Here is a 16,079-nt window from a genome sequence, read left to right as displayed (position 1 = left end):
GAGGGAGTATTTCCCCTCTCCAGTTGTGAGGGAGTATTTCCCCTCTCCAGTTGTGAGGGAGAATTTCCCCTCTCCAGTTGTGAGGGAGTATTTCCCCTCTCCAGTTGTGAGGGAGTATTTCCCCTCTCCAGTTGTGAGGGAGTATTTCCCCTGTCCAGTTGTGAGGGAGTATTTCCCCTCTCCAGTTGTGAGGGAGTATTTCCCCTCTCCAGTTGTGAGGGAGTATTTCCCCTCTCCAGTTGTGAGGGAGTATTTCCCCTCTCCAGTTGTGAGGGAGTATTTCCCCTCTCCAGTTGTGAGGGAGTATTTCCCCTCTCCAGTTGTGAGGGAGTATTTCCCCTCTCCAGTTGTGAGGGAGTATTTCCCCTCTCCAGTTGTGAGGGAGTATTTCCCCTCTCCAGTTGTGAGGCAGTATTTCCCCTGTCTAGTTGTGAGGGAGTATTTCCCCTCTCCAGTTGTGAGGGAGTATTTCCCCTCTCCAGTTTTGAGTACGTCAGTTTTCTCTCCCGATTTGAGTGTTCAGATGTCTGCTGTCCAGATATGAATGGTCAGTTCCCTGTTCAGTTCAAGAGAGTATTTCCTCTGTGCAGTAGTGAATGGGTCAGTTCCCTCTCCAGGGTTGAGTGTGTCTTTTCCCCGTCGTTGTCAATGGGTCAGTTCCAAGTCAAGATGTGAATGCCTTTCACCTCTCCAGTGGTGGATGGTTCAGTCCCCCAAACATATTTTATTGTGTCTTTGCCTCCTTCAGCACTGAATGGTCAATTGTCTTTCCAGATATGTGTTCCGTTCCACTGCCCAGTTATGTCTGATCACTCTGTCCAGTTTGAGGGAGTCTTTCCCCCAACCAGTTGTAAATGGTCAGTTCCCTGTCCAGATTTGAGTATGTCTATCCTCTGTCCAGTAAGTGAAAAGGTTATTTCCTCCTCAAGACTGGAGTGTGCCTTTCAACTGTCTAGTTGTGAATGTGTCAGTACCCATCAACATTTGAGTGTGTCTTTCCCCTGTCCAGTTGTGAATGGGTCAGTTCCCTGTCCAGATTTGATTGTGTCATTTCCATGTCCAGTTGTGAAAGGGTCAGTTCCCCTTCTAGATTTCAGTCTGTCTTTACCATGTCCAGTTTTGAATGGGCCAGTTCCCTCTCCAGATTTGTGTGTGTCTTTTCCCTGTCATTGTGAATGGATCAGTTCCCTCTCCAGATTTGTGTGTGTCTTTTCCCTGTCGTTATGAATGGATCAGTTCCCTCTCCAGATTTGAGTGTGTCTTTCCCCTGTCCAGTAAGTGAATAAGTGATTGGTAATTATCTTTTTGCTGTCCAGTTGTGAATTGGTCAGTTCCCTGTCCAGGTTTAAGTGTGTCTTTATCATGTCCAGTTGTGAATGGGTCAGTTCCCTGTCCAGATTTGTGTGTGTCTTTTCAGTGTCCTGTTGTGAATGGTTCAGTTCCCTTTCCAGATTTGAGAGTGTCTTTTACCTGTCCAGTAGTGAATGGGTCAGTTCCCTCTCCAGATTTGAATGTGTCTTTTACCTGTCCAGTAGTGAATGGGTCAGTTCCCTCTCCAGGTTAGAGAGTGTCCTTTACCTGTCCAGTAAGTGAATGTGTCAGTTCCCTCTCCAGATTTGAGTGTGTCTTTTACCTGTCCAGTAGTGAATGGGTCAGTACCCTCTCGGGATTTGAGAGTGCCTTTTCCATGTCTAGTTTTGAATGAGTCAGTTCCCTCGCCAGATTTGAATGTGTCTTTTCCCTGTCCAGTAAGTGAATGAATTACTTCCTCCTCCAGATTGGAGTGTGCCTTTCCACTGTCCAGTTGTGAATATTTCAGATCCCCATCCAGATTTGAGTGTGTCATTCCCCTGTCCAGTTGTGGCTGGATCAGTACCGAAACAGCTTTGATTGTGTTTTTCGTGTCTCCAGAAAGCGAATGGTCAATTCACACTCCAGATTTGAGTGTTTTCCTCCGTCCAGTTGTGAATGGGTCAGTTCCCTGTCGAGATTTCAGTTTGTCTTTCCCCTCTCCAGTTGTGAGGGTTATTTCCCCTCTCCAGTTGTGAGGGAGTATTTCCCCTGTCCAGTTGTGATCGGGTCAGTTCCCTGTCAAGATATTAGTGTATCTTTCCCCTCTCCTGTTGTGAGGGAGTATTTCCCCTCTCCATTAGTGAATGGGTTGGTTCACTCTTCCAGATTTGAGTGTCTCTGTCCCCTGCTCAATTATGAATGGGTTCTGTCTGTATCCAGATTTGAGTGTCTCTGTCCCCTGCTCAATTATGAATGGGTTCTGTCTGTATCCAGATTTGAGTGTACCTTGCACCTGTTCACTTGTGGAAAGGTCAATTTGCTGCCCAGATTGGTGTGTGACTTTCCCCTGTCCAGTTTTGAATGGGTAGTTCCCTGTCCAGATTTGAATGTGTCTTTCACCTGCCCAGAAAGTGAATGAGTTACTTCCTTCTCCAGATTAGAGTGTGCCTTGCCATTGTCCAGATATGAATGGGTCAGTTCCCTATTCCAGATTTTATTGTGCCTTTCCCCTGTCCACATCTGAATGATTAGGACCCAACCCATTTTGAGGGAATCTTTTCCCTGTCCAGCTATGAGCGGGTCAGTTTCCTCTCCAGATTTGAGTGTGTCCTTCCCGTGTCCAGTAAGTGAATGAGTTCCTGCCTTCTCCAGATTGGAGTGTGCCTTTCCACTATCCAGTTGCGAATGTGTCACTTCCCCGACCAGATTTGTGTGTCTTTTGTCCCTGTACAGTTGTGAATTGGTCCCAAATTTGAGTATGTATTTTGCTGATCCAGGGTAAATGGGTCATCTATGTGTCCAGATTTGAGTGTGTCTTTCCCCTGTCCAGTTGTAAATGGGTCAATTTCCTGTCCATAGTTGAGTGTGTCTTTCTCCTGTCCAGTTGTGGATGGGTCAGTTCCCTGTCCAGATTTGAGTGTGTCTTTCCCCTGTCCAGTTGTAAATGGGTCAATTCCCTGTCCAGAGTTTTTTTTTTTTTTTTCTTTTTTATAAATTTAGATTAGCCAATTTTTTTTTCCAATTAAGGGGCAATTTAGCGTGGCCAATCCACCTACACTGCACATTTTTGGGTTGTGGGGGCGAAACCCACGCAGACACGGGGAGAATGTGCAAACTCCACACGGACAGTGACCCAGAGCCGGGATCGAACCTGGGACCTCAGCGCCGTGAGGCGGTTGTGCTAACCACTAGACCACCGTACTGCCCCTCCCTGTCCAGAGTTGAGTGTGTCTTTCCCCTGTCCAGTTGTGGATGGATCAGTTCCCTGTCCAGATTTGAGTGTGTCTTTCCCCTGTCCAGTTGTGGATGGGTCAGTTCCCTGTCCAGATTCGAGTGTGTCTTTCCCCTGTCCAGTTGTAAATGGGTCAATTCCCTGTCCAGAGTTGAGTGTGTCTTTCCCCTGTCCAGTTTTAAATGGGTCAATGCCCTGTCCAGAGTTGAGTGTGTCTTTCCCCTGTCCAGTTGTAAATGGGTCAATTTCCTGTCCAGAGTTGAGTGTGTCTTTCCCCTGTCCAGTTGTAAATGGGTCAATTTCCTGTCCAGATTTGAGTGTGTCTTTCTCCTGTCCAGTTGTGGATGGGTCAGTTCCCTGTCCAGATTTGAGTGTGTCTTTCCCCTGTCCAGTTGTAAATGGGTCAATTCCCTGTCCAGAGTTGAGTGTGTCTTTCCCCTGTCCAGTTGTGGATGGGTCAGTTCCCTGTCCAGATTTGAGTGTGTCTTTCCCCTGTCCAGTTGTAAATGGGTCAATTCCCTGTCCAGAGTTGAGTGTGTCTTTCCCCTGTCCAGTTGTAAATGGGTCAATTCCCTGTCCAGAGTTGAGTGTGTCTTTCCCCTGTCCAGTTGTGGATGGGTCAGTTCCCTGTCCAGATTTGAGTGTTTCTTTCCCCTGTCCAGTTGTAAATGGGTCAATTCCCTGTCCAGAGTTGAGTGTGTCTTTCTCCTGTCCAGTTGTGGATGGGTCAGTTCCCTGTCCAGATTTGAGTGTGTCTTTCCCCTGTCCAGTTGTAAATGGGTCAATTCCCTGTCCAGAGTTGAGTGTGTCTTTCCCCTGTCCAGTTGTGGATGGGTCAGTTCCCTGTCCAGATTTGAGTGTGTCTTTCCCCTGTCCAGTTGTAAATGGGTCAATTCCCTGTCCAGAGTTGAGTGTGTCTTTCCCCTGTCCAGTTTTAAATGGGTCAATGCCCTGTCCAGAGTTGAGTGTGTCTTTCCCCTGTCCAGTTGTAAATGGGTCAATTTCCTGTCCAGAGTTGAGTGTGTCTTTCCCCTGTCCAGTTGTAAATGGGTCAATTTCCTGTCCAGATTTGAGTGTGTCTTTCTCCTGTCCAGTTGTGGATGGGTCAGTTCCCTGTCCAGATTTGAGTGTGTCTTTCCCCTGTCCAGTTGTAAATGGGTCAATTCCCTGTCCAGAGTTGAGTGTGTCTTTCCCCTGTCCAGTTGTGGATGGGTCAGTTCCCTGTCCAGATTTGAGTGTGTCTTTCCCCTGTCCAGTTGTAAATGGGTCAATTCCCTGTCCAGAGTTGAGTGTGTCTTTCCCCTGTCCAGTTGTAAATGGGTCAATTCCCTGTCCAGAGTTGAGTGTGTCTTTCCCCTGTCCAGTTGTGGATGGGTCAGTTCCCTGTCCAGATTTGAGTGTTTCTTTCCCCTGTCCAGTTGTAAATGGGTCAATTCCCTGTCCAGAGTTGAGTGTGTCTTTCTCCTGTCCAGTTGTGGATGGGTCAGTTCCCTGTCCAGATTTGAGTGTGTCTTTCCCCTGTCCAGTTGTAAATGGGTCAATTCCCTGTCCAGAGTTGAGTGTGTCTTTCCCCTGTCCAGTTGTGGATGGGTCAGTTCCCTGTCCAGATTTGAGTGTGTCTTTCCCCTGTCCAGTTGTGGATGGGTCAATTCCCTATCCAGAGTTGAGTGTGTCTTTCCCCTGTCCAGTTGTAAATGGGTCAATTCCCTGTCCAGAGTTGAGTGTGTCTTTCCCTTGTCCACCTGTGGATGGATCTTTGCCCGAAACAGCTTTGATTGTGTATTTCTTTTGTCCATAAAGTGAATGGTCAATTCCCTCTCCAGATTTGAGTGTTTAGCCCTGTCAGTTCCCTGTCGAGATTTCAGTGTGTCATTCCACTATCCTGTTGTGAAAGTATTGTTGCCTGTCTAGATCTGAGTGTGTCTTTCCCCTGTCCAGTTGTAAATGGGTCAATTCCCTGTCCAGAGTTGAGTGTGTCTTTCCCTTGTCCACCTGTAGATGGATCTTTGCCTGAAACAGCTTTGATTGTGTATTTCTTTTGTCCAGAAAGTGAATGGTCAATTCCCTCTCCAGATTTGAGTGTTTAGCCCTGTCAGTTCCCTGTCGGTATTTCAGTGTCATTCCACTATCCTGTTGTGAAAGTATTGTTGCCTGTCTAGATCTGAGTGTGTCTTTCCCCTGTCCAGTTGTGAATGTCACTAGATTCTGTGGGCCTTTCCACTGAACTGTTGCGGAATTGTCATTTCTCCATCCAGACGTTTGTGTGTTTTTCTCCCATTAAGTTGTGAATGAGTCTGTTCTCTCTCCAGATTTAAGTGTTTCTTTCCCCTGTCCAGTTGTGAATGGGTCAATTCCCTGTCCAGATTTAAGTGTTTCTTTCCCCTGTCCAGTTGTGAATGGGTCAATTCCCTGTCCAGATTTGAGTGTGTCTTTCCCCTGTCCAGTTGTGAATGGGTCAGTTCCCTGTCCTGATTTGAGCATCCCTTTAGCCTGCCCAATTGTAACCGATTCAGTTCCCTCTCCAGATTTGAATGCGCCTTTCACTGTCCAGTAAGCGAATGAGTTACTTCCTTCTCCAGATTGGAGTGTGCATTTTCAATGTTCAGTTGTGAATTAGTCAGTTCCATCTTCCAGATTTGAATGTGCCGTTCCCCTGTCCAGTAAATTAATGAGACAGTTACTGTTGTGGTTGGAGGATGCCTTTCCACTGTCCAGTTGTGAATGTGTCAGATCCCCGTCCAAATTGGAGTGTCATTCCCTTGTGCAGTTGTAGATGGATCAGTATCCTAAACAGCTTTAATTGTGTTTTTCCTTTGCCCAGAAAGTGAATAGTCAATTCCCTCCCCAGATTTGAGTGTGCCTTTCCTCTATCCCCTTGTGAGGGAGTCTTTCTGCTCTCCAGTTGCGAATGGGTCAGTTTTGAATGTGTCTTTATCCTGTCCAGCAGTGAATGGGTCTGTTCCCAGTCCAGATGTGAGTGTGCCTTTCACCTGTCCAGTTGTGGATAGGTGAGTACCCGAACCAAATTTCATTGTGTCTTTCCCCTGTTCTACGCTGAATGGTCAATTCTCTTTCCAGGTTTGCCTGTACCTTCCCCCTGTCTAGTTATGAATGGTCAGTTCCCTGTCCAGTTTGAGGGAGTCTTTCTCTAAATCAAGTTGTGAATGGATCAGCTCTCTCTCGAGATGTGAGTGTGCCTTTCCCCTGCCTAAGTTGTGAATGTGTGAGTTCCCCTCCAGATTCAAGTGTGTCTTTCCTCTGTCCATTTGTGAGGGAATCTTTCCCCTATCCTGTTGTGAATGGATCACTTCCCTCCTCCAGTTTTGAGTGTGTCTTTCCCCCGAACGATTGTGAATGGGTCAGTTACCTGTCTCGATTTGAATATTTTTTCCCCTATCCAGTTGAGGTTGGGTCAGTTTCCTTGGCAGATTTGGGTGTGACTTTACCCTGTCCAGCAGTAAATGGGTCTGTTCCCAGTCCAGATGTTTGTGAGCCTTTCACCTATCCAGTGGTGGATGGGTCAGTTCCCTAAACAGATTTGATTGTGTCTTTCCCCTGTTCTGCGCTGAATGGTCAATTCTCTTTCCAGGTTTGACTGTGCCTTCCCTCTATCCAATTATGAATGGTCAGTTCCCTGTCCAGTTTGAGGGAGTGTTTCCCCTGTCCAGTTGTGAGTGGGTCAGATCTCTCTCCAGATTTGAACGTGCCTTTCACCTGGCCAGTTGTGAATGTGTGAATGGGTCAGTCCCCTCTCCAGATTTGAACGTGCCTTTCACCTGGCCAGGTGTAATTGGGTCAGGTCCCACTCCAGATCAGTGTGTGTTTCCCCGTCAAGTTGAAAATGAGTCAGTTCCCTCTCCAGATTTGAATGTGGCTTTCCCTGTTCAGTACGTGATTGAGTTACTGCCTTCTCCAGATTGAAGTGTGCCTTTCCGCTCTCCTGTTGTGAATGGGTCAGTTCCCTCCTCCAGATTGAAGTGTGCCTTTCCCCTCTCCTATTGTGAATGGGTCAGTTCCCTCCTCCAGATTGGAGTGTCTTTCCCCTATCCTATTGTGAATTGGTCAGTTACCTCTCTAGATTTGAGTGTGTATTTCCCACTGTCCTGTTGTGAATGAGTCTGTTCCCTCTCCAGATTGAAGTGTGCCTTCCCACTGGCCTGTTGTGAATGGGTCAGTCCCCTCTCCAGATTTGAGTGTCTTTCCCCTATCCTATTGTGAATTGGTCAGTTACCTCTCTAGATTTGAGTGCGTTTTTTCCCTGTCCAGTTGTGGTTGGGTCAGTTCCCATGGCAGTTTTGAGTGTGTCTTTCCACTGACCTGTTGCGAATGAGTCCATTCCCTCTCCAGATTCAAGTGTATATTTCCACTGTCCAGTTGTAAATGTGTCAGTTCCTTCTCCAAATTTGAAATGAAATTAAATGAAATGAAAATCACTTATTGTCACAAGTAGGGTTCAAATTAATTTACTGTGAAAAGCCCCAAGTTGCCACATTCTGGCGCCTGTTTGGAGAAGCTGCTATGGAAAGTACCACTCTCCCCGAGTGTGTCTTTCCCTTGTCCAGTTGTGAATTGATGTTTCCCTCTCCAAATTCGTATGCGCCTTTCCCCTGTCCAGTTGTGAACGGGTTAGTTTCCTCTCTAGATTTGAGTGTCCCTGTCCACTGTCCAGTTATGAATGTGTCAGTTCCTTGTCCACATTTGAGTGTGTCTTTCATTTATCCAACTGTGAATGGTCAGTTCTCCCTTCCAGTTTGCCTGTCCCCTATCCAGATATGAATAGTCTGTTCCCCTTCCAGTTTGAGAGAGTTTCCCCCAGTGCAGTTGTGAATGGGTCAGTTCCCGCTTCATATTTTAATGTACCTTTCCCCTGTCTAGTTGTGAGTGGGTCAGTTCCCCTGTCCAGAATTGAGTGTGTCTGTCTCCTGATCAATTATGAATGGGTCATGTACAGTTGTTAATGGGTTGTGTCTCTCGTCCAGATTGAGTGTGCCTATCGCATGTCCACTTGTGGTGAGGTCAGTTCCCTGCCCAGATGGTGTTTGCCTTTCCACTGTTCAGTTGTGAAAGTTTACTTCCCTGTGTGGATTTGAGTATGTTCTTTCCCTGTCCAATTATGAATAGTCAGTTCCTGTGGAGTTTGCACATTCTCCCTGTGTTTGTGTGGGTTTCGTCCCCACAACCCACAAATGTGCAAGCTGGGTGGATTGGCCATGCTAAATTGCCCGTCAATGAGAAAAAATGAATTGGGTACTCTAACTTAAAAAAAAAAGAATAGTCAGTTCCCTGTCCTGTTTGTGAGATTCTTTCCCCCCACCCAGTTGTGAATGGGTCAGATTCCTCCCCAGATGTAAGTGTGCTTTTACTCTGTCCATTTGTGAATGGTCTGCTCCCTCTCCAAATTTGAGTGTGTCTTTCCCATGTCCAGCGTTGAATAGGTCAGCTCCCTGACGAGATTGCAGTGTGTTATTTCCCTGTCCAGATATGGTTTGTTCCCTTTCCAGTACGAGAGAGTATTTCCCCTGTCCAGTTGTGAATGGGTCATTTGCCTCTCCAGATTTGAGTGTGTCTTTCCCCTATTCAATTGTGAGGTAGACTTTCCCTATCCTGTTGTGAATGTGTCAGTTCTCTCCTCCAGATTTGCATGTGCCTTTCCACTATCCTGTTGTACACGGATCAGTTACCACTCCAGAGTTGGATGTTTTTAACCCTGTCCATTTGTGGTTGGGTCAGTTCCCTTGACAGTTTTGAGTGTGTCTTTCCCCTGTCCGGTTGCGAATGGGTCAGTTCCCTGTCGAGATTTGAGTGTGTATTTCCCCTGTCCAGTTGTGAACGTGGCAACTTCCTCTCCAGATTTGAGTGAGCATTACCACTGTCCAGTTTTGAATGTGACAGTTCCTGATGAAGATTTGAGTGTATGTTTCACTAGGCCACTTGAGGGAGTTTTTCCTCTATCCTGGTGTAAATGGGTCAGATCCCTCTTCCAGATTTATGTGTGCCTTTCCACTGTCCAGTGATGAATGAGTTAGTTCCCTGACCATATTTGAGTTAGTTTTACTTCTCTCCAGTTGTGAATGGGCCAGTTCTCTGTCGAGATTTGACTGTGTCCTTCCCACTGTCCTGTTGTGAATGAGTCTGCTCCCTCTCCAGATTGGAGTGTGTATTTCCCACTGTCCTGTTGTGAATGAGTCTGTTCCCTCTCCAGATTGGAGTGTGCCTTCCCACTGTCCTGTTGTGAATGAGTCTGTTCCCTCTCCAGATTGGAGTGTGTATTTCCCACTGTCCTGTTGTGAATGAGTCTGTTCCCTCTCCAGATTGGAGTGTGCCTTTCCATTGTAGAGTTGTGAATGGGTTGTTTCCCTCTTTCATATTGGAGTTTGCCTATCCACTGTCCAGAGGTCTGTTCCCTATCCATTTTGAGATTACTTTCCCTGTCCAGTTGTGAATGGGTCAGTTCTCTCTCCAGATTGGAGTGTGTCTTTCCCCTCTCCAGTGTGAATGGGTCAGTTAGCTCTCGAGATTTGAATGTTTTTTTGCCTGCCCAGTTGGGTCAGTTTCCTTGGCAGATTTGAGTGTGACTTTCCGCTGTCAACAGTGAATGGGTCTGTTCCCAGTCCAGGGGTTAGTGCGCCTTTCACATGTCCAGTGTTGGATGGGTCATTTCCCACAACATACATTATTGTGTCTTTACCCTGTTGTGCGCTGAACTGTCAATTCTCTTTGCAGATTTGACTGTGTCTTCCCTCTGTCCAGTTATGAATGGTCAATTCACTGTCCAGTTGTGAATGTGTGAGGTCCCATCCCAGGTGTGAGTGAGCCTTCCCTTTGTCCAGTTGTGAATTAGTTCGTTCCCTCTCCACATTTGAGTGTTTTTCTCTTGTCCAGTTGTGAATCGGTCAGTTCCCTCATCCAGATTTGAGTGTATATTTCCACTGTCCAGTGACGAACGAGTCAGTTCCCCTTCCAGATTTGAGTCTGTTTTATTCCGCTCCAGTTGTGAATGGGTCAGTTCCCTGTCAAGATTGCAGTATACCTTTCAATTGTCGAGTTGTGAATGAGTCAGTTCCCTCTTCCAGATTTGAGTTTGCCTTTGCCCTGTCCAGAGATGAATGGTCAGTTCCACGTCCATTTTGAGAGAGTTTTTCCCCTGTCCAGTTGTGAATGGGTCAGATCCCACTCCATATTTAAAAATGCGCTACCCCTATGCAGTTGCGAATGGGATAGTTAAATCGCTAGACTTGAATGTTATTTTCCCCTGTCCAGTTGAGTTTGGGTCAGTGTCCTTAGCAGATTTGGATGTGACTTTCCCCTGTCCACCAGTGAATGGGCCTTTTCCCAGTCCAGATGTGAGTGTGTCTTTCACCTGTCCAGTGGTGGATGGGCCTGTTCCCAGTCCAGATGTGAGTGTGTCTTTCCCCTGCCCATTGGTGGATGGGCCTTTTCCCAGTCCAGATGTGAGTGCGCCTTTCACCTGCCCAGTGGTGGATGGGTCAGTTCCCAGTCCAGATGTGAGTGCGCCTTTCACCTGCCCAGTGGTGGATGGGTCTGTTCCCAGTCCAGATGTGAGTGTGTCTTTCACCTGCCCAGTGGTGGATGGGTCTGTTCCCAGTCCAGATGTGAGTGTGTCTTTCACCTGCCCAGTGGTGGATGGGTCTGTTCCCAGTCCAGATGTGAGTGTGTCTTTCACCTGCCCAGTGGTGGATGGGCCTGTTCCCATTCCAGATGTGAGTGTGTCTTTCACCTGCCCAGTGGTGGATGGGTCAGTTCCCAGTCCAGATGTGAGTGTGTCTTTCACCTGCCCAGTGGTGGATGTGCCTGTTCCCAGTCCAGATGTGAGTGTGTCTTTCACCTGCCCAGTGGTGGATGGGTCAGTTCCCAGTCCAGATGTGAGTGTGTCTTTCACCTGCCCAGTGGTGGATGGGCCTGTTCCCAGTCCAGATGTGAGTGTGTCTTTCACCTGCCCAGTGGTGGATGGGCCTGTTCCCAGTCCAGATGTGAGTGTGACTTTCCCCTGTCCAGTGGTGGATGGGCCTGTTCCCAGTCCAGATGTGAGTGTGTCTTTCACCTGTCCAGTGGTGGATGGGTCTGTTCCCAGTCCAGATGTGAGTGTGTCTTTCCCCTGCCCAGTGGTGGATGGGCCTGTTCCCAGTCCAGATGTGAGTGTGTCTTTCACCTGCCCAGTGGTGGATGGGTCAGTTCCCAGTCCAGATGTGAGTGTGTCTTTCACCTGTCCAGTGGTGGATGGGCCTGTTCCCAGTCCAGATGTGAGTGTGTCTTTCACCTGTCCAGTGGTGGATGGGTCTGTTCCCAGTCCAGATGTGAGTGTGTCTTTCACCTGCCCAGTGGTGGATGGGTCTGTTCCCAGTCCAGATGTGAGTGTGTCTTTCACCTGCCCAGTGGTGGATGGGTCAGTTCCCAGTCCAGATGTGAGTGTGCCTTTCACCTGTCCAGTGGTGGATGGGCCTGTTCCCAGTCCAGATGTGAGTGTGTCTTCCACCTGCCCAGTGGTGGAAGGGTCAGTTCCCTCTCCAGCTTTCGGGGCATTACCCCTGTCCAGTTGTGAGTGGGTCAGTTCCCCTGTCCAGAATTGAGTGTGTCTGTCTCCTGATCAATTATGAATGGGTCATGTACAGTTGTTAATGGGTTGTGTCTCTCGTCCAGATTGAGTGTGCCTATCGCATATCCACTTGTGGTGAGGTCAGTTCCCTGCCCAGATGGTGTTTGCCTTTCCACTGTTCAGTTGTGAAAGTTTACTTCCCTGTGTGGATTTGAGTGTGTTCTTTCCCTGTCCAGTTATGAATAGTCAGTTCCTGTGGAGTTTGCACATTCTCCCTGTGTTTGTGTGGGTTTCGTCCCCACAACCCACAAAGGTGCTAGCTGGGTGGATTGGCCATGCTAAATTGCCCCTTAATGGGAAAAATGAATTGGGTACTCTAAATTAAAAAAAATAATAGAATAGTCAGTTCCCTGTCCAGTTTGAGGAATTCTTTCCCCCACCCAGTTGTGAATGGGTCAGATTCCTCCCTTCATCCTCTCTGTCTTTCTCCTCTCCCTCTCTCTAATCTCCCTCACCGCCCTCCTCCCAACACTCTTTCTGTACTTCGCTCTCTCTCTCTTTCCCTCTCTCCAGTACCCCAGTAGTTGGGAAGGAGAGAGAGAGAGAGAGAGAGGGCCAGGCACAGGAATCCAACAACCACAGCAAACTGAATTCAAATGCCCCCTGTGGATTTAATTTCACCCTCATATTTATATCTCGGCCTAAAATACAGGCTTAGTTCCAGCATTTACCTGCTTCAAGTTAAGGGACTTTTATTTCGAGCCATCGAGATGACTTCATAGTCGATGCGTTTGTTTTGAAAGTGACTCCACTATTTTAAAAATATTTTTTGAACAAATTTAGAATACCCAATTTATTTTTTCCAATTAAGAGGCAATTTAGCGTGGTAAATTCACCTGCCCTGCACACCTTTGGGTTGTGGGGGAGAAACCCACACAAACACGGGGACAATGGGTAAACTCCACACGGACAGTGACCTCGAGCCGGGATCGAACCTGGGACCTCGGTGCTGTGAGGCTGCAGCGTTAACTCACTGCGTCACCTTGCTGCCCTAAAGTGACCCCACTATTGTTAATTTTATGAATTCTGCTGGCAACTTGTGCCCAGGGAGATCCCAAAAACACTTTCAAAATTGAGTTCAGAGTTTCTGATCTGAGATTTCCCTCTCTCTCTCTTTCTCTGTTTCTGCGCCATTGTTGCATTGTGCACACTGACGGCAGTATTGATTGCACAGTAAGATCCCACAAGCAGCAGTGTGATCATGGCTGAATATCCCATCAGTCCCCTGTGAAAACGGTTCATCAACTCACTCAGTCCCAAGACTTTAAAATTTGAGATCTTCGAACCCACTTTGCAGTCCATGTGCTATTTTATTTTTAAGAGTTGTGATCACAATTGCTTTGTGGGCAAAAGCCGCAGTCCTGTGCATGAACAGCAAGATCCCACAGCAGCAGCAATGTCAACATAACCAGGTGGGGTGCTGTCTCCCCCCCCCCCCACTCACTCCTGCTTCGAGCCCCATTCCCCCCTAGATCTAAACCCCTTCCTCCCCATCATCCTGTGTGTGAACAGCAAATCCCACAGCAGCAGCAATGTCAACCTAACCAGGTGGGGTGCTGTCTCCCCCCCCCCCCCCCACTCACTCCTGCTTCGAGCCCCATTCCCCCTGGATCTAAACCCCTTCCTCCCCCATCATCCTGTGTGTGTGGTTTGGACCAAGTCTGAAGAACTCCCTTCAATTCTCTGACAGCGTTAAACTGCCTCTCAAAACAAAGAAAAACCTTTAAAAAACAAAGTCCATTGGTACACAGAAAGATCCCAGAAGCTGCAGTCAGCAGTGTTGAGTGTCGTTTAAAATAGTTAACAGGTTATACGGAGAGTGACCGGGGCTCAGGCAATGAAATCCAACCCCCACCACCCCCCCCCCCTCCCCTTTCGGGACACCCAGATTTAAAATAACCCCTGTTATTTTGGATTCAGAAACAAAATTTAGACAGCTTCACATTACAGATTTTAATTCACTCTTTGTCACCCACCAAAGGTTTAATGTGTTTGTGTCTGAGTGCAAGGCCGGGGTGGCAATAAACAGACAACTCGCGTGAGTGCGGCCTTTGGAGTAGGCCTCAGTCCACCCACTTGTCCTCTGGAGAAAATCCCTTGTCCAAAGATTCCTGGTCACATTGCAGTCTTCAAAATTCAAATTCCTGGGGAAAAGAGGGTGCAAATGAACTAATACGCAGGAAAATGTTTAAACTAGAAACACAGCAAGAGGCCAAATTCTCTCTCTGTTACACAGACTCTCAGCAACATCCACCTAGAAATATCTCAGTTATTAACCACAGAATAACAAAGATTGAGAGGCAGTTCCCGCTTCCCTGGACTTCTCCATCTCTCTCTTCTCCCCTCCCCCCGATCTCATTCTCATTGTCCCTCACATATGTGCATTAAATCAGGGTAATACGCAGACACACACTCACCCTGGGTGAAGCCTGTGGAATAGGCCTCAGTCCATCCATCCAACCTCTGAAGAAAAGCCCTGGTCCAAGGATTCCTGCTCACATTGTAGTCTTTCAAAATTCAAATTCCTGGGGAAAAGAGGAAGAAAGTTAAGTGAAAGACAGGAAAAGTTTGAAACTATTTGATATAACGAGAGCCCAGGATCCACTTTTCAGATACACAAACTCAGCAACATCCAAATACAAAAATGTCACAGCTTTCAACCAGAGACTAAAAAGGATTGAGAGACAGTTCCCCCCTTCTCTTGTGTTTCTCTGTCTCTCCATCCCTAACTCATTCATATTTCTGTCTCCCTCCTCCCTCTCTCTCTCTTTATCCCTCAGATATTAAAATTAAACCTCTGTCAGGGTAATAACCAGACACAACTCACCCCGGGTGAAGCCTGCGGAACAGGCCTCAACCAGCGCTCTGGATGAATTCTCACTCCCTCGTCATCCCCACCAAATCCTCCTCTTTGTATTCCCGACTACCTTAAAGTTCTCCAAATAAAAATCCCTTGGGAGAAAAAGAGATAAAATTGGTTAAAAAGACAATAAGAGTGACATTTTCAAACCTACACAAAACAGCACAACAGGAGTCCAGCATTTCCACTCTCCTGTCAATCTCTCAGCAACATACCAACACACACAATTCACAGGTGAAAAACAAACAGATTGACACACTCAGCAACACACACAGACACACACTGAACAAGAGGGGCAATGTTTTCAGTGTAGTGGGAGGATTGGTTTGAGAACTGAAGTCCCTCAGACTCAGATTTACCCTCAGTGAGCTGTGAGCAAACTCCAGCCCTAGTCTCTGCCATGTGTGGAATGTCTGCCTCTGAGGATTGCTCAATATTGACATGTAAATGACGAGGGCAAGGAATGGTTGTTGCAGATTCCGGGGTTTAGATAGTTCAGTAAGCTCAGGGAAGGTGGTAAGAGAGGGGGAGGGGTGGCATTGTTAGTCAAGAACAGTATTGCGGTGGCTGAGAGGATATTTGATGAGGACTCGAATACTGAGGTAGTATGGGCTGAGTTAAGAAACAGGAAAGGAGAGGTCACCCTGTTAGGGCTTTTCTAAAGGCCTCCGAAAAGTTCCAGAGATGTAGAGGAAATGATTGCAAAGATGATTCTGGATTGGAGCAAAAATAACAGGGTAGTTGTTATGGGGGACCTTAACTTTCCAAATATTGACTGGAAACAATATAGTTCGAGTACTTTAGATGGGTCTGTTTTTGTCCAATGTGTGCAGGAGGGTTTCCTGATGCAGTATGTAGATAGGCCAACAAGAGGCGAGGCCGTATTGGATGTGGTACTGGGTAATGGACCAGGACAAGTGTTAGATTTGGAGGTAGGTGAGCACTTGGGTGATAGTGACCACAATTCAGTTACGTTTACTTTAGTGATGGAAATGGATAGGTATATGCCGCAGGGCAAGAGTTATAGCTGGGGGAAAGGCAATTATGGTGCGATGAGGCAAGACTTAGGATGCATCGGCTGGAGAGGAAAACTGCAGGGGATGGGCACAATGGAAATGTGGAGCATGTTCAAGGAAGAGCGACTGCGTGTCCTTGATAAGTGTGTACCTGTTAGGCAGGGGGGAAGTGGTCGAGCGAGGGAACCATGGGTTATTAAAGCAGTTGAAATACTTGTCAAGAGGAAGAAGGAGGCTTATGTGAAGATGAGACGTGATGGTTCAGTTGGGTCACTTGAGAGTTACAGGTTAGCTAGGAAGGCTCTAAAGAGACAGCTAAGAAGAGCCAAGCGAGGACATGAGACG

At 47.3% G+C, this 16,079-nt stretch overlaps 1 long non-coding RNA gene across 1 annotated transcript; it reads right to left on the bottom strand.

Annotated features, from left to right (window-relative positions):
• Positions 1 to 13,780: 13,780 nt before the first annotated feature.
• Positions 13,781 to 14,845, bottom strand: LOC119960505. The gene is made up of 3 exons (XR_005459426.1): positions 14,686 to 14,845; positions 14,276 to 14,383; positions 13,781 to 14,002 (listed from the first exon to the last, which is right to left on the bottom strand). It is a non-coding gene; the product is annotated as an uncharacterized LOC119960505 (long non-coding RNA).
• Positions 14,846 to 16,079: the final 1,234 nt, after the last annotated feature.

Source organism: Scyliorhinus canicula, unplaced genomic scaffold (assembly GCF_902713615.1).
Source record: "Scyliorhinus canicula unplaced genomic scaffold, sScyCan1.1, whole genome shotgun sequence".
Classification (NCBI taxonomy): Eukaryota; Metazoa; Chordata; class Chondrichthyes; order Carcharhiniformes; family Scyliorhinidae; genus Scyliorhinus; species Scyliorhinus canicula.
Note: the sequence above shows the minus strand (reverse complement) of the source record. Positions and strands in the feature narration are given on the sequence as shown.